The sequence below is a fragment of the Dasypus novemcinctus genome, chromosome 17, assembly GCF_030445035.2.
Source record: "Dasypus novemcinctus isolate mDasNov1 chromosome 17, mDasNov1.1.hap2, whole genome shotgun sequence".
NCBI classification, from domain to species: domain Eukaryota; kingdom Metazoa; phylum Chordata; class Mammalia; order Cingulata; family Dasypodidae; genus Dasypus; species Dasypus novemcinctus.
Window position 1 is genome coordinate 60,982,453 of NC_080689.1, and position 19,016 is coordinate 61,001,468.

At 46.7% G+C, this 19,016-nt stretch overlaps 1 pseudogene; it reads right to left on the bottom strand.

The window, feature by feature from the left end:
* Window positions 1–2,298: 2,298 nt before the first annotated feature.
* LOC131273746 (factor in the germline alpha-like) overlaps window positions 2,299–19,016 on the bottom strand; it is a 37,118-nt pseudogene continuing 20,400 nt past the window's right edge.

Genomic DNA, 19,016 nt, shown 5'->3' on the forward strand with positions numbered 1-19,016 from the left:
TCCAGATCTCACAATGCTGGGGGACTCTGCCACTTTGTTCCTCTCCCCCCAAGTCTCCCCAACAAAGCAGGTGCCCCAGGCCTGTCTTCCACACCTGATTTGCCTGAAGGACACATTCCAAAAGGGAAGAGTGGGAAGAATATTTGGCTCGAAGGATAGAGTGTCCACCTACCACATAGGCAGTCCAAGGTTCAAACCCAGGGCCTCCTGACCTTGTGGTGAGCTGCCCCATGTGCAGTGCTGATGCCCACAAGGAGTGTGCCCCATAAAGAGAGCTTCCCTATGCAAAGAAAGCACAGCTTGCCCAGGTGTGGTGCTGCACACATGGAGATCTGACGCAGCAAGATGACACAACAAAGAAGGACAGAGGTTCCCGGTGCCGCTGACAAGAACACAAGTGGACACAGAAGAACACATAGTGAATGGATACAGAGAGCAGACAACAGGGTAGGGGGAGAGAAATAAAATAAAATAAATAAACCTTTTATTAAATAAAAAAAGGGAAAAATCTTTCCAAAGAGAAAGGAAGTGATACAAAGAGGACCAAAAGAGTCCCTAAAAGAATCTACTTTTTATAAACCCCTTCTCCTCCCATTAAAAGATCTGCCATTAACATGGTCCTTGGAGCCCTTTTGTCCCTGATCTGTTCTGGACACCACAGCTATACCAAATGAGACATGCCTTTTATAAAGCCTCTCCTAGCGTCTCCTAGAAACATTTCCTCTAGAAGTCCACTAGGACGGATGAGGACTAACTTCAGTCAACTTAACCACCAGGCCCAGGACGTCAGAAATAGAATTTTTGGCTCTATCAAATTGTGCTCAGCTCACTGACAAGCTTGGGCAGCAAACACCAGTGAGAGTTCTTGTCCAGATGTTGTGCCAGAATTCATACCATAAAGAGATTCCACAATTATTTCAATTTTTCCCCATAGAAAAATGAGTTCCAACAAAGGGAATCTCCCTCTTAGGTTCAAGAGATAGAAGCCTCTGACATTTTCTTATCTCAGTCAGATTCAGCCTTAAGAGTCTCCCTTGGGTGTCTGGTTTCATCACTTGCTCAGTGGCCCCAGCCTGGAGAATCCACCACTGGAAGGGGCATCACTCCAAGGTTACTTCCATTCCATTTACCTGCTCTGGATCCCTCACCTTTTCAAACTGCCAGACAACTTCCAGAGCACATACCACCCCAGCACCTGCCCTTAAACCACCCCCAAGGATTGAGAAACAGTCAAGTCTCAGAGCCCAGTGAACCACTGGAATAGCCTTCCCTCTGAGCCCTAACGTCCTTAGTCCAGGGCTACCAAGTTAGACATCTGAACAAGTAGAATGGGCTAGTGAGATACAATAAGGGGTGGGTGGGGACTCTGACAAGCCAGAGAACATCTCCATCCAAACAAAGTTCAGTTTGGAATACTCTTCTAGCCAAACTCCTCAGAATATGCCCTGTGAGCCTCCCATGATCAGAGATTCTTAACTTTTCCTGTTCCATGGACCCCTTTGCCAGTCAGGTGAAAACCACAGACCCCAAACGAAGTCCACACTATTCTGTATACTATTTAATAAATATATCACACCCACACTATCATATCCCCACACGAATGTCTGAGTTTCAAGTTCTTGGGCCCCTTGTGTTTTTGTTTTTTTTTAATTGATTTTGTAAAAATTATTACTTTAAAAATATGAGGTCCCATTCAACCCTACCACCCCCACCCCATCACTCCCCCCGCAGCAACCTTCACTCCCATCATTATGACTCATCCATTGCACCTGGCAAGTACATCTCTGGGCATCTCTGCACCCCATGGTCAATGGTCTACATCATGGCCCATACTCTCCCACATTCCATCCAGTGGGTCGTAGGAGGATTTACAATGTCTGGTGATTGCCCCTGAAGCACCATCCAGGGCAACTCTAAGTCCCAAAGGTGCCTCTACCTCTCATCTCTTCCTGCCATTCCACATACCCATCAGCCACCATGTCCGCTTTTCCCACTCCAATGCCACCTTTTCTCTGTGGACCTTGGATTGGTTGTGTTCATTGCACCTCTATGTCAAGAGGAGGCTCAGATTCCACATGGATACTGGATGCAATCCTCTTGCTTTCAGTTGTAGGCCCTCTAGACTCCATGGTGTGGTGGTTGTCCTTCTTCAACTCCATCTTAGCTGAGTGTGGTGAGTCCAATAAATCAGATTGTAGGAGCTGAAGTCTGTTGTGGCTCAGGGCCTTCGGGCCCCATGTTAAGAAGCCCTGCCTTGAGGGAATGCTGGAGCAGATGAGCCGCTCCCCAAGCAAAAGCCTAGGGCAGCTTCAGTGGGGAAATTCTCCTGTCACAAGTAGCTCCTACCTGGGGAAAATGAGAGACAAGGAGGCTTTGGGGTGTTTCCAGGGTGCTAATAAGTTTATCCCAACTATCTAGGCCATCTCATTTCAGAGCTTAAACTGTTCAAGGAAGTTTCCCCAGTGATCAGTTTTATGCATCGATGATCACAACCTGAGGAGGGGGTTAGTGGGACTCCAGCACCCCCAGAGCAACCTTCTCTCAGCAGCTTTCCAAGGAAGCTCCTGTGACATGCCAACACTTGAATCTTTGACTCTGCCATATCCAGGCCCCACACATGGTCTTCATCCATATGTGCCCCCCAGCTCTCATGGCATCTCACTCCAAAACTGAATGGCTTTATTTATTTATTTTTTTTAAGATTTATTTCTCCCCACCCCCACACTGCTTGCACTTGCTGTGTGCTGTGTCTTTAGGAGGCACACAGGAACTGGACCTGGGACCTCCGGTATGGGAAGGCAGCGCCTACTCGCTTGAGCCACCTCCGTTCCCTGCTTTGTCTGTCTTAATGCTTTTTCTTCTTGTGTATCTTGTTGCATCATCTCATTGCATCAGCTTGCTGTGCCTGCCAGTCACGTCATCTTGTTATCTTGCTCATTTTCTTTAGGAGGCCCTGGGAACCTCTGCTCTAAGATTTTGTTTTGTCTCTTAGTATGTTTTTTTCTTCTTGTATCTCTTTTTTGCATCATCTTGTTGTGTCAGCCTGCCCCGCCTATCCATCACACCAATTCCTGGTCTTCTACAGTGAACTACAGACCTCCCATGTGGTAGGTGGGAGCTCAGTCGCTTGGGCCACATCCACGTCCCAAGTGGCCCTTTTCCATAAACACAGCCTCAACAACATCACAGACAATTCTGAACAAAATTCACACTCTTGAATGACAAGAAATACCCATGTCATAGCCATGGGTGACAAAGAATAAATAAAGTGAGTCAACAAACACCTTTAACACACAGGAATACCCAACCCCTACATGGCAAAAGCCTCCATCCTGAAACTCCACCAGTTCTACATGAGCCTCTCCTGGACTTTTTTAATCCCCGTCTCTAGCAAAACCACATGCTGTGGCTACACACAGGTCTAGTCCCTCTGTCAGCATACATCCTTGCTAATTCAGTCCCCAAGTGAACCTGCTCTGGCCACACAAGTCAATCTCCATCCCTGCCATCAGCAAATTCTTATATACTTTAAGGACTTTGCCTTCCAGGAACATTGATTTTGTACTACCTGTTTTTACCCCCAGCCTCCCACAATAAATGCCCATCCTTGCCAGCACCAGGATTCTACTTCCCAGATAATCTACTCTGCAAACTGTCTCCCAAATCTTAGGCCCTTCTGCACACCAGCATTCAGTCCAATGTGTCATATCAGCTGGCACCGGGTCTCCAGTTAGGGTAACTGACCAGGATTGTGAAAACCTTACATAGTCACCCACTTTGGATAAGCTGGACAGAACTCTCACTACAGCCAGGAACCTGTAGTCAAATAAAGGCCAGCCAGAGAAATGTGTGAAGACGGCAAAGCAGGAAGCTCCGGAAACTATTAGACAGTAACTGTCTGAATCAACTATTTCACAACTCTGGAGTCCAGTAGAATACCGTACAGCATTCAGGGAACAATGGGGAGAAAATTCTGGTACATGGCAATAAATGCCAGTGAATCACACATGCCGCATAGCTGTTACAACCACCCAACCCCCAATCTCGTGGCAGGCAGCAGTGGGGTCCAGCCCTTGGCATAATTTGCTGATGCTAGAAGGGGACAAAAGCTAGTTCCAAGATCCAGGGGGTGGGAAGAAGAGAATGGTCTGATTGCTCCTTTGGATAAGCTACTTCAATCCGCTAGGCACCTAGTGCTGAGAGCTGCCAATTGTTCTAACCCACGCTGGACAGAAGCAGTAGAAGAGACTTAAAAGATGACATACTTCTTCAGAGCTGCAGGAGGACAATGGATGGGATGCATTTGGTAGGCAAATGCCAAGTCAAGAAAGCACAGCTTTGGGGAGCCATAGAAGCAGCTCTAGGCACCCAGCCTGGCAGCCGTCTCAGGGCAGTTTGGAGTAAGCCAGTGCTCCCTTTGTGGGGCCCATGCCTTGCTCCAACTGGGAAAGACCAACTTAGGAAATTCCTCTCTGGTGTACCCCCTGCCTCTTCCCAGAATCTGCCCCCCAGGGAAAAGCAACTGGAGACTACAAAGGCAGTGAGAGAAACAATGGAGGCCAGTGGCTGGGGCAAAGGCTGCCAAGGCTGGCCTGCTTTACCCCCTGCAGGGGAACACCAGGGAGAGGGAGAATGTCTGTGGCCTGAGAAGTAGAGGACAGGGAGCTTTCAAACTCCATAAACAGGGAACTCCTAACACCACTAGCAAGCACAAGCCCAGCACAAGACACAGGCCAGAAGAGACAGGGAGGCCCCTGCACTTTGCATTCACCACAGGCTGATCTCCCTGATAAGAAGGCTCACCCCTGCAGAGAGTCCAGACAATGCATATCCAGTTTGCAAACTGCTGAAAGGGTTTCTGCTAAGGTTTATTTGGTTTTCTTAGCTCCTGACACACAAGAAAACCTGTTCTATCATGAGCTGGATACAAACTCAAGAAACAGGTCAAGGAATAAGTGTGCGCTAACAGTGATATATGATTATGTATAGTACGCTATGAGAAATCAAAGAAACTGGAAACAATGGTCCATTCAAAGAAAAGAGATACAAATCCAGAGGACAGTGAAGATGACCTGACTGTGGATGTACTAGACAGACTTGAAGTGATCTTCAAATTGCTCAAGGAGATGAAGTTGGGGGGCAGGGGGAGGAATAAAAGGCTTTTGGGGATTTAAAAAAAAAAATGAATGTGGGAATCTCAAAGAGCCAGACGTTTTCAAAAGGAACCAAACAGAACTGCTGAAGACCACAATAATGAATATGAAAGATTCCCAGGAGGCTTTCAACAGCAGATCAGACCTGGCTGAAGAATGAATCACTGAACCTAAACACAAGACAAGAGAGTCAGGTGGAGAAGAATGCAAAAAAGCAAAAATAGTCCAAGAGACCTTTGGGATACCATCAGGCATACCAATATTTGCATTCTGGGGGTCCCAGAAGAAGAGGGGACAAGGAATGTTCAAGGAAACAACAACTTCCTAGACTCAGCAAGAGACGTTACTATGAACATCCAACAAGCTCAGAGAACACCAAGCAGGATAAAGTTGAAGAAATACACCCTGTCACATGCTGATCAAACTGGGGAAAGCAAAGGACAAGGAAAATATTCTGAAGCTGCCTGAGGAAAGCAATGTTATGTGCAATGGAGTCCCAATTAGATTAAGTGCACAGCTCACAAGAAACTGTGGAGGCAAGGAGGCAGTATGTTGAAATACTTAGCTTGCAGCAAGATGACAAATGCCAACCAAGAATTTTAAATCCAGTGTGACTTCCTTTCAAAAATGAGGGAGAAAATAAGACATTTCCAGATAAACAAAAGCTGAGGGATTTCACCCCCACTAGACCTGCCCTACAGGCGATGCTAAAGGGAGCTATTTAGAGTAAAAGGGAAGGACAGTATTCAGTGGTTCAAACACATAGAGAAACAGAGACTCCTGGTAGAGGTAACCATAGGGGTAGTTACTCCAGTGCTGTCGTGTTTTATGGTATGCAACCCTAACTCTTACCGCAGCAGCTAAAATGCAAATTAATAAAGACAAAGTGAGAAACAGATTTGGCACAGTAGTTAGGGCACCCGCCTACCACATGCGAGGACCACGGTTCAAACCCCGGGCCTACTTGACCCATGTGGAGCTAGCCCATGAGCAGTGCTAATGCACGCAGGGAGTGCTCTGCCACGCAGGGGTGTCCCCTGCATAGGGGAGCCGGAGGTGCAAGGCATGCGCCCAATAAGAAGAGATGCCCATTAGGACAGAAAATGCAGCCTGCCTCAGAATGGCAAAACCCACACGGAGAGCTGATACAACAAGATGAGTCAACAAAAACACAGATTCCTGTGCCACTGACAACAGAAGGGGACAAAGAAGATGACGCTGCAAATAGACACAGAGAACAGACAGCTAGGTTGGGGGGGTGAGGGGGAAGGGGACAGAAATAAATAAATAAATACATTTTTAAAGAAAAAAAAGGACAGAGATCTAGAAGATAGATACAGAAACGGTATATGTGGATGATATTGAAGTAGGTACCAAATTAAATGACTGTTAGGGTTAAGATGTTAAATTTCAGCTCCACAGGTAATCACCAAGTAAACACATAAAAATATCTTCAAAGAAATGTTTTTCAAAATGGCGTAGTACCAAAAGCCAAATATGAGAGTAGGCATTAAAAGAATTGAGGGTCAAATATATATATATACACATATAACTTGCAAATTCAAAATAGGAAAATGGCAAAAGAAAGTACTGCATTATCAGCAGTTACTTTAAATGTAAGTAGATTAAACTCCCCAGTCAAAAGGCAGAGATTGGCAGAAGTGGATAAAGTATTACCTAATTATATGCTGTCTACAAAAGACTCACCTTAAATTCAAAAGGCATAAGTAGGTTGAAAGTAAAGTGACAGAGGAAAAAAATATGCCATGCAAGCAATAATATAAAAAAGGGGGGAGGGAGGGAAATGTACGTGGTTCAAGTGGTTGACCACTTGCTTCTCACATGGGAGGCCCCAGGTTCAATACCCACTACCTCTTAAAACAAAAACACAATCAAAACTTAAAGTCGGGAAACGGACTTGGCCCAGTGGTTAGGGCGTCCGTCTACCACATGGGAGGTCCGCGGTTCAAACCGTGGGCCTCCTTGACCCGTGTGGAGCTGGCCCATGCGCAGTGCTGATGCGCGCAAGGAGTGCCGCGCCACGCAGGGGTGTCCCCACGTAGGGGAGCCCCATGCGCAAGGAGTGCACCCCGAAAGAAGAGCCGCCCAGCGTGGAAGAAAGTACAGCCTGCCCAGGAATGGTGTCACACACATGGAGAGCTGACACAACAAGATGACTCAACAAAAAGAAACACAGATTCCTGTGCTGCTGACAACAACAGAGGTGGACAAAGAAGAACACACAGGCGATAGACACAGAGAACAGACAATGGCGGGGAGGGGGCAAGGGGAGAGAAATAAATAAAAAATAAATCTTAAAAAAAAAAAACTTAAGGGATGCAAAGTCAGGGCTGAGGGAAATGTGTAGCTCTAAATGCTTAAATATGAAGAAAGATCTTAAATCAGAGACCTTACCTCAAAACTCGAGATCTAGAAAAACAACTAATCTCAAAACAAGCAGAAGGAAGGAAATAGACATTAGAGTGGAGTAAATGAGAATTAAATAGAAATCATCCAGAAGTTGGTTCTCTGAAAAAAAAAAAAACAAAAAAAAATCATTTATCTAGAAGGGGGAGGGTAAGGGGGCAGAAAGGGGTGGAAAGAGGGAGAGAGAGGAAGAAAATCTGAAATGAAAAAAGAATACCACTAGCCCATGGGAATGAATAGGAAAACCTAGATGAAATGAGCAAAGTCCTAGAAACACAAACTACCTACACTGACTCAAGAAGAAATAGATAGCAGTGAACCAATAACTAGTAAAGAAATCAGATCAGTAAGCATCTCCCAAAGAAGAGCCTAGGAGTGCGACGCTTGCTCGGTCGGTAGAGGTGGGGTCTGGCTGCGGACGAGGGGTCAGTCCAGCTTGGGACGAGGGGTCGGTCCCGCTTGGGACGAGGGGTCGGTCCCGCTTGGGACGAGGGGTCGGTCCCACTTGGGACGAGGGGTCGGTCCGGCAGCAGACGAGGGGTCGGTCTCACAGGGGTTGCGCGGTTCAGCTGACGGGGTCGCCCGGCGAAGCCGGCGACGAGGGGGTCGCCCGGAGAAGCAGGTGACGAACTGGGGACAAGGGAGGCCAGGCCCTTGTCGGGGGCTCTCAGGACTGGAGGGCGCACGGCAGAAGAACTACTGCGGAGACAAGGTAAACACGCAAGTCCACTTTATTGAGGGAGAGGCAACAGTTTTATAGGGGCTGGGGAAGGCTGATTGGTTGAAGCCACGCCCTGTTCTGATTGGTTGCCGGAGAAAGGTCAGTGGGCGGTACTGGATGGGGGAGGGGTGGTGGTTAGGGATTGGCTGTTGCTGTTGCTGGGGGAAGGGGCAGGGTTTAGGGATTGGTGGCTGCTGTTGCTGGGGTAGAGGGCAGACTTGAGTTTCCCGCCCACGCCTGGCTGTTGCTGCTGTTGGGGGGAGGGAAAAGGGCAGACTGGATTTTTCCGCCCTGCGCCTGTGCAGGGAGAAAGAAGGCATCGTGTGGCGCTATCTGGGAGGAGGGGCGGCCGCGGAAGCATGGCTGCCGAGAAGGGGAGACCCGAGGGCACTCTGCGCCCATGCCGAGCTTCCTTCAGGGGTGGCGGTGGGCCCGACCAACCACCCTATTATGGGGGCAGTGGTTTGGAATAGGCCTACCGCGGCCGCCGCCCCTCGCCATGCCAGCAAACCACACTTCAGCCCGAGGGGTGACCGCATAGGAGCAGGTGGCTTCAGGGGAATTTTACCAGTGTTCCAGAACAATGAACACCAATCCTGCTCAAACTCTTCCCCACCCCACCCCCAAAAAAATACTGAAGAGGAAGGAACACTCCCTAACACATAGGAAGCCAGTATCATCCTCATACCAAAGCCATATAAAGATACTGCAAGAGAAAACTATAGACCAATATCCCTTATTAATACTGATGCAGAAATCCTCAAAATACTAGCAAGCTGAATCCAACAGCATGTTAAAACAATCATACACAATGACCAAGTGGGATTCCTATCAGGGATACAAGGGTGGGTCAATGTAAGAAAATTAATTGAATATACCACATTAACAGAATGAAGGGGGAAAAGCTAAGTCATCATCTTAATTGATGCAGAAAAGGCATTTGGTATAATCCAGCACTCCTCCTTCATAAGCACACTCAAAATTAAGAACAGAAGGAAACTTCGACATGAAAGGAGGCATCTATGAAAAACACACAGCTAATATAATTAATGGTGAAAGACTGAAAGCTTTCTCCCCTCTAAGATCAGGAACAAGACAAGGATGTCCACTTTCCCCCCTGTTAATTCAACATTGTACTGGAAATTTTAGCTAGCGCAATTAGGCCTTAGAAAGAAAAGCCATCTAAGTTGAGAAGGAAAAATTAACTTTCCTGATTTGTAGATTGCTTTATCTTATATAAAAAGAAAAAATGGAGGGAACACGGGAGGGAAGAACCATAGAGCTACTGGAACTAATAATAAATGAATTCATCAAAGTAGTAGGGTGCAAGATCAATATGCAAAAGGCAGTAGTGATTATATACACTAGTAATGAACAATCATTCAATAGCAGCCACAAGAATCAAATATCTATGGGAAAGGGAAAAAAACATCTAACCAAGGATGTAAAGGACGTCTACAGAAAACTATAAGACATTGCTAAAAAATCCAAGATGGCCAATGGAAGGGCATTCTGTGTTCATGCATTTGAAGACTAAATGTCATTAATATGTCAATTTTACACAAAGAAATTTACAGATTCAAGGCAACCCCAGGCAATTTCAACAGACTTCTTTGTAGACATGGAAAAGCCAATCGCCAAATTTATATACAAGGGCAAAGTCCCCTGAATAGACAAAACCATCTTGAAGAACCACCAAGTTGGAGGACTCACAGTTCCCAATTTTAAAACTTATTACAAAGCTACAGTCATCAAAGCAGCATGGTACTTACAAGAACAAACACTGTGGAATCTAATCCAGTTCAGAAATTAACCCTCACATCTATGATCAACAAATTTGACAAGGTTGTCAGTCCTGTCAATGAGGAAAGAAGTACCTCTTCAACAAACGATTCTGGGAAACCAGGATGTCCATGTGTAAGAGAATGAAAGTTCACCCCGATACCTCATAGCATATATAAAAAAAACTCAAAATGGACCATAGACCTAATATAAGAGCCAGAACTATAGAACCCCTAGAAGGAAACATAAGGAAGCACCTTCAGGACTTTGTGTTAGACGAAGGTTTCTTAGACTTTACACCCAAAGCACAAGTGAAAAAAAGATAAATGGCATTTCATCAAAATTAGTTTTTGTACAAAGGACTTTATCATGAAAGTAAAAATATAAACTAATCAAGGGGATAAAATATTTAGAAGCCACATATTCAACAAGTATTTAATATCTAGAATATATAAAGAAATCCTACAACTCAAAAAAGACAGTTTTTAAAATTGGCAAAATACTTGAATAGACATTTCTACAAGAAAATATACAAGTGATCAAAAAGCACATGAGGGGTGGCGGAATTGGCCCAGTGGTTCGCAGTTCAAACCCTGGGCCTCCCTGACCCGTGTGCAGCTGGCCCATGCACAGTGCTGACACGCACAAGGAGTGCCCTGCCACTCAGGGGTGTCCCCTGCGAAGGGGAGACCCACGTGCAAGGACTGCGTCCTGTAAGGAGAGCCTCCCAGTGCGAAAGAAAGCACAGCCTGCCCAGGAATGGTGCCACACACACGGAGAGCTGACACAACAAGATGACACAACAAAAAGAAACACAGATTCCTGTGCCGCTGACAACAACAGAAGCGGACAATGAAGACACAGCAAACAGACACAGAGAACAGACAACCGGGGTCGGGGGTGGGGGGGAAGGGAAGAGAAAGAAATAAATCTTAAAAAAAAAAGAAAAAAAAACCTAAAAATAAAAAGCACATGATATTTAACATCAGCCATTAGGAAAATGCAAATCAAAAGCATAATGATATACCATTTCATATGCATTAGAATAGCTACTATTAGAAAAAAGGAAATCTATACGATATTTATTGAGTGGAAATAGAAACAAATTAATTCATTGCTGGTGGGAATGTAAAACAGTGCAGCCACTATGGAAGGCAACTGGCAGTCCCTCAAATTACAGAGCTACCATATGACCCAGCAATCTCACTTCTAGTTACATAACCAAAAGAAATGAAAGCAGGGACTCAGATATTTTCATACCCGTGTTCATAGTGGCCTTATTTACACTTGCCCAAAGATGGAGGCAACCCATGTATCCATCCACAAATGAAAAAAAGTGTGGTATATAAACAATGGATTATTCATCCATAAAAAGGAAATTGTGATATGCGACGGCTTGCTCGGTCGGTAGAGGTGGGGTCTGGCTGCGGACGAGGGGTCGGTCCCACTTGGGACGAGGGGTCGGTCCAGCAGCAGACGAGGGATCGGTCTTACAAGGGGTTGCGCGGTTCGGCTGACGGGGTCGCCCAGCGAAGCCAGCGAAGAAGGGGTCCACCAGAGAAGCAGGCGACGAAGGGGTCGCCCGGAGAAGCAGGTGACGAACTGGGGACAAGGGAGGCCAGGCCCTTGTCGGGGGCTCTCAGGACTGGAGGGCGCACGGCAGAAGAACTACCGCGGAGACAAGGTAAACATGCAAGTCCACTTTATTGAGGGAGAGGCAACAGTTTTATAGGGGCTGGGGAAGGCTGATTGGTCAAAGCCACGCCCTGTTCTGATTGGTTGCCGGCGAAAGGTCAGTGGGCGGTACTGGACGGGGGAGGGGTGGTGGTTAGGGATTGGCTGTCGCTGTTGCTGGGGGAAGGGGCAGGGTTTAGGGATTGGTGGCTGCTGTTGCTGGGGTGGAGGGCAGACTGGAGTTTCCCGCCCACGCCTGGCTGTTGCTGCTGTCGTGGGGAGGGAAAAGGGCAGACCGGACTTTTCCGCCCTGCGCCTGCCCAGGGAGAAGGAAGAAGAAGGGTGCCGCCCCACAAGGCATCGGGTGGCACCATCTGGGAGGAGGGGCGGCCGCGGAAGCATGGCTGCCGAGAAGGGGAGACCCGAGGGCACTCTGCGCCCATGCCGAGCTTCCTTCAGGGGTGGCGGTGGGCCCGACCAACCACCCTATTATGGGGGCAGCGGAATTAGGCCTACCGCGGCCGCTCCCCTGCCAGGCCAGCAAACCACACTTCAGCCCAAGGGGTGACCGCAGTGATACATGCCACAACACAGATGGCCTCTGAAGACATCATTTTGAGTGAATAAGCCAGACACAAAAGAATATGTATGATCTCATGGATATGAAATAATTAGAATAAAACTCAGTCAATCTAGACTATCGTTTACCAGGGGATGGGGTGGGGGTAGGTAATACTAGGAGTTATTGCTCAAGATGTACTCATTTTCTCCTTGGGATCACGAAAAGTTTTGGTAATGGATGGTGGTGATTGTAGTGATTAGAGCACAACATTGTGGACATAACTACATACTTGAATGTAATTAATAGGAAACTTAAAAATTAAAGAATAAAAATTTTTTAAAAGAAGACATTTTAGGTTGTATGCATGTTACTAGAATAAGAATTTTTTAAAATCCAAGGAACACAGTGAACCCCAAGTTAAATCATGGACTAGAGCAAGTAGAACAATTATTTAAGTATGGTTTCATCTATTTTAAATGGATCACACGAGTACGAGGTGTGAATAGCATGGTAAGTTTTCACAAAATTGTTGTAATGTTTTAGCATGGAAATAGCCACACTTCAAATTCAAGTTATAGACATTGACACCTAGATGACTTTAAGAAGGAAGACTTTACCAGTCTCCTGATAGGGGAGATAACTCCAGCTGTAGACAGCATGCTCTGGTGACAAGTGTATGCTGAGTCACCACTGCCACCCTCTGCCCAGAGCCCCTGTACAGCTGGCAGGCAGGGTGATGCTTCTGGATGATTCTCTAATCATGGATTTATGGGGTGCAGAACTATTTTTGCTATAGTTCAGATCATCTGGGTCTTGTTTCTAGAAACTATATTTGGTATCAAACAGTATAATATGGCAGAGTTTGGCTATTTAAATCAATATATTCCAGAGGTTTAACTGACCAAGTTTCATTTAAGCAGTAAGGGCAATGTTGAAGGTATGGAGAAAAAAGTATTACCCAGTCAACTAATTTTGTTATTCTATGACCTTAAGATCTGTACTGGGCAACTAAATATTACGGCATAGGAAAGTCTTAACTGCTCTGCCTTTAAGCAGAAAAAAAATCATTTCTGTTGCACAAAACACAAGGAAAACCTAAGGCAGCCACCTGCACAAGTCTAAACACTGTGACCACACCACAACCCAACCATTCGCTTTGGCCAATAGACAATCCATCCCCATTGCAGGATGTGTCCTCCCAGCACCACCTGACCAGTACTGGGGGACAAGCAGAAGGAAAGAACCAATTCAGCAATACATTGTACACCTGGCTGTTTCTGCCCTAACTTGACAAAATATTTCTCTTCTCTTTTCTCCCTCTCCTCATCTGTCTTTAAATACAAACATATGACCTTCACTTGATCTAATGGCTTTTCTCTTGCTTCCATTCTTTTGATCCCTCTTCTAACAGACTTGCAGGTTGACTGGAACTTGAACTCTGCCACTGCTCTCTGTTTGATTCCAAATCTTTACCAATTATATTCCCTCAACCCTCTCCCTACCGGTTGACTCCCAGCCCACTCCTCTACTAACAAATGCTGAATCTGGTCGCTTCCTCAGCACCCCTGTAGCTTCTCACAGCTTCCCATGGTGGCCAAAACTCTCTCCCCCTTGATCTTTTGACCCCACCTTGGCTCCTCTACCTTCTTTCTGATGGCTCCTCCTTCCTCTAGCCAACAGGTGTTCCCTGGGGCTCACTTCTAAGGTCTCTCTTCTTCCTTTTATTGATCCATTTTCACACCTTCTGTGGAATAAGCCCATAAAACGAGACCCAGCCTTCCAATGCCTTATTGGACACTTCTGAGGATGCCACCCTGATAACGGCGGTGATACCCGGGGTTTCATTTTGCAAAGCAGGCTCTCTACATGCCAAGATTCAGTTAAATATTTAGCAGTTAGGATCCAGGTGCCCTGGACAGTGACAAGAACTAAGTATATAGATGGTTAGGAATGTGACCAAGGCTCATGTAAACCTGGATTCAAATCACAGCCTTGATATTTCTTAGCTCTGTGGGCTTAATTTTAGTTGCTCCTTCTATAAAACAGGGATTGGAACTAGCCAACAGAATTGTCAGACACCAACTGGAAGTATACATCAAGTACCAGGCACACAGAAAAGGCTCATTAGATGATAGCTAGTGACATTTTGAATTCTTAAGGCTTTACCTCAGCATCTTTGGCTCCTTCCAACACATCACTGAGAATTTGGATGTATTCAGTTGCCCCTTTAAGGACATCAACTTTGCTAGGCTTCCTGCTTTGCGGAAGGAATGGCACAAGTGCCTTCAGTTTGGCAAAACCACGATTGAGATTTTTATCTAGAAAACAAAAAGGTACAGTGACACAGAGAAGCTAATTTGTACATATACCTCCCCAACCCATGGAAAGGGCTTGTGAAGCTCATGTCTACAGCCCTTTTATCTGGCTGGGGAATCTAAGCAGGCATATTCTGAAGAGCAGTAGTTCCACTGGCAGAGACTTTCAGGGCAAAAGGAGCAGCAAAACTCAGCACTGTGGCTGAGCCAGGGGGTACATCTACAAGTCCCTTGACCGTCCCCCACCCACTGGAGAGGGTACCCACTGCACTGTAGTAGAGAAGCACTAGGAAGTCTTTGTTAAAAACTCCAAGTCAACTATACCCAGACAGAAAACCCCCTCCCCCACTCACTACCTTATAAAGCCTGTAGGGTATTTAATCACTCAGCCTCAGGTTGTTTATCTGAAAAGTGGAGAATACCAACCCTGTAGCTTTTTGTGGTGTACAATGTAATGGACACGTAAAAACACCTCACCAAGCATCACACACTTAAAAGTCATCAGTAAATGGTATGATGACTAAAATGGACACACACTTGTCTACTCAGGCACTGTGCCACCAACCCTTCCAATATTCTAGCTCAGCTAATGTTATAGAGGCCAAAGAATCTGTAGTTGATGACACTTGAAATGGAGCGTGAGGTGCCTCATTTTTTTGTCAGACAGGCCGGAGGCCCTGGGCTACCAGCACCTCATTTCTCTGGAGTGTGACACCTCGTCCCCCTCTGTCCAGCTCTAAAGTTCTGGAACTCTGATGACCTTGCCCCTGGAGGGCACAGCCCTAGAGGAACTGGCTCCCCCTGGACACCAGCCAGGATTTGCTTTGAGACGGAAATGTGGAGGAAAAGGTGGAAGGGGGCGTCCTTTAGGACCTGAGCACTGGACCTGCCCAGACAGTCGGAAAATGAGGCTCAAAGTACGTGCACTAATCAGCTCTTTAAAAGCACCTGTCGGTGGAGACATTTTTGCAGTTGTCGCGAGCCTCCGCTGTCCCCCTCCGGGACCCGGTTCCCGCCCAAGGCCAGGCGGTGAGGAGGCCACCCGCGCGGTGGGCAAAAAGCAGCCGGCTATGGTAGGGGCACCAAAGCCACCGTCACTCCCCCGCCAACCAGGCGCACGAGGGGGACCTCAGGAGGTCCAAAGCCGAGGGGAGCGAGGCCGCCCGGGGAGGCTGAGAGGGCAGGGCCAGCCCGCCCGCGGGAAGGGGTCGGAGGCGGCGGAGCAGCGACGGCCCTGGACGCCCGCGCTCCTTGGCCTTGGCCCCGCGCCGCTGCTCCAGCGCCAACTGCACGTCCTGGGTCGCCGAGTAGTCGCCGAGGGCAGACGCCTGAGCCGGCAGGTGGCAGCCAGCTGGGCAACGGCCCGAACTGCTCCCGCAGCACGTCCTGCAGCACCTCGGCCTCCGGGGCGTCCAGGAAGGCGGCGGCGCCGGGCTGGGCCCTGACGGCTCAGGCGCAGCGTCCATGGCTGAGCGCGAGGCCGGGCCCGCCCGCCCCCCGCAGCCCCTGCCCTGCTGGGCAGAGGAGAGGCCGCGCTCAGGGAGAATTGGGCCGCCAGGGTTAAAGGCAGGGATCGGCTTTTAACTAGCTCCACAGGTGATTACCAGGAGCCTTGACGAACAGCACTGGTTCCTGAAATTGACTGCACCTGCCATCCCCCGGCGGGGGGCGGGGGCGGGAGGGAAGCACGTCCATAGTAGACGATTCCAGCTCTATTCCTACATGTGTATTCAAAAAGACAGCTGTACATATGCATAAATTCACATACGTGTGCACGTAAGCATAGACACAAATTAACTGCAATGCAAGTTTTTAGAAATCCATTTTCACATAAATGTTGTAGAAAAGGTGAAAGAATAATAATAAAGAGCTCTTGCCTCCACTTCTCTCTACTATTTAATCACATTTGCTCCATCACCCTTTTCTATGAATAGTCCCATTTTCATTATTCTTTTTCTGGACTATTTAAGTTGCAGAAATGATGTTCCAACAGGGAGGGAGGAAGGAAGAGGAAGAAGAATTCTCACTGTGTCTGGGCTATGCTGATTCCAGAAATACATGGGCCCATGCTGATACGAATTGGAGAAGGGAAAGTGCTCTCTCACAATAGATGCCACCAATTTGGCCACCATCAGGGAGTCAACCATGGACACCAAGGAGTTGCTCCTCATGAAATAGTTCTCAATGACAAAAGAAAAACTAGTCAGTTTAGGGTGAAACCACCTGGCAGGCGCCCCTTTTACCAGGTGATCAAGGTTAGCATCAGCAGTGGGGGCACAGGTAACATCATGCAACTCCTGATGAGATGCATGGAGAAAAGCCCAGCTCCGTGTCTATGGGATCCCTGCCAAGAAGGCCTGACTAAGTCTCAACATGAGGAAACATTGGGCAGATTCAGCCTACGGAATGCTTGTGTGCTTACACGTATACACCTATATCTACATCTATGTGTGTGCACATCTTATGCATGTGTTTATTTTTAAAACCATGACTGCACATTAATATTTCCAGTTCCAACTCAACACCTCAGATTTCTCTCTAGCTTCCCCCTTTCCTTATTTTTAATTTCCTTCTCCAACAGTGAGAATCCTGACCCCCATTATCCTCAATATATTGATTTATTTGCCCTGTGCAGAGCCAATTTTCTAAGCACACCAGCCACTCCCTTGGCTCCCTCCTCCCCAGCTCCCAGTCGTGCCCCTCTCTAAGGGAAGGGCAAAGGAAAAGGAAGAGGACACACCAAATTGTAAACCATGGTTCCTGAGCAGTGAGTCTGGGAGTGAGGTATGATCTGTGGGTCACATCTTTTACATTGTTTGCATTTTTCACAGTAAACATCAGCCACTTTTGTAAAAAAAAAAAAAGAAAGGTTTTTTTTTTTTTAAGAAAAACAAGTTTGTTTGGCCTAGGTACATTTGATGTTATCTTCTGGTAGGCAGCAAGAACCATTTATGTAGGAATGAAGCTTAGAATCGAGATAGTTCACCTATTCACTTAGTTTTCCTTGAGAACAGCAAAAATATCATTATTCTATTTTATTGCCAAACCCTTGAGTGGGCAAGCTGGTGTACATCAGGAGTCCAGTGTGAGAACCCCAGACTTTACTCCTTCTTCTTTTCTTTTTGTAAGATTTATGTATTTATTTCTCCCCTCCCCCATTGTGTTTGCATTCACTATCTGTTTTCATGTCCATTGAGTGTGTGTTCTTCTGCGTCTGCTTGTCTTCTCTTTAGGCAGCACCTGGAACCAATCCTGGGACCGTCCAGAATGGGAGAGGGTTGCTCAATCTCTTGTACCACCTCAGCTCCCTGTTCTGCTGCATCTTTTACTGTCTCTCCTCTGTGTCTCTTTTTCTGGCATCAGCTCTCCATGTGGGCCTGCTCTCCTACTTGGGCCGGCATTCCGCTCACGCCAGCTCGCCACACGAATGAGCTTGCCTTCAGCAAGAGACCCCAGGAATGGATCCCTGGACCTCCTATATGGTAGGCGGGAGCCCAGTCACATGAGCCACATTCTTCCCTTTATTCCTTCTCCCCCCTGCACCAACCTCAGCTCTAACTTTTGGCCTCTTGTGTGTTAGCCATTCTGTTCTGAAGGAAAGCAATCATAAACTCATGTGAGCTAACATGTTAAACCTGAGAGTGACTGGTGTTGATACCCCGACACCACACAGCATTTAGTTGACACAAATATTCATCTGTGTAAATCTCATTGGTTCTTCAAAACCCTGTGTTAAAGGCAGAAGAAGTATAGTTACTCCTAATATATTCATTCACTCAAACTGATGGCTCATATGACAGACATTGTGTTAGCACCTGGGACAGAAAGGACTCTTAACTTACTCGTGAAGAGTTTGAGATCTGAGAGAGCCCACTCTCTAACTGATAATAACCCTCTGATAGATGCAAGCTTCTAGTGACATGAACAAAGAAAGAAGGGCCTGATATCCTTTCTGAATAACAAAAGGCATCATTCAAAATCTGTGGTGGATAAGAAATCAGACACAGGAGTCTGACACTAGCCATGTGACCTTGGGCAAGTCACATACTCTCACTGAACCTCAACTTGGTCTCTTCTAAAAAATAAAACCTACTCCACAGGCATTTGTGGGACAATGAATGAGAAAGCAAATGCACATATGATGCTTGCAGTGAAACATGTGGAAAGAAGAACCTGCTTTTTCAGGTAAAATCTTTCACTTTTTTGCCACAACTACCCTGTCCCCATAATAGGTATTTGTTGAGTGAATGAATGAATGAATGAATGATTAGGTAGATGAGTGAATTAGACATACCTATGGAATACTGGGGGATAAATATCGTCTTCCAGGCTGATGATATCATTGGTTGAGGTACACAGCTCCTACGCCAGTTGCACTCATC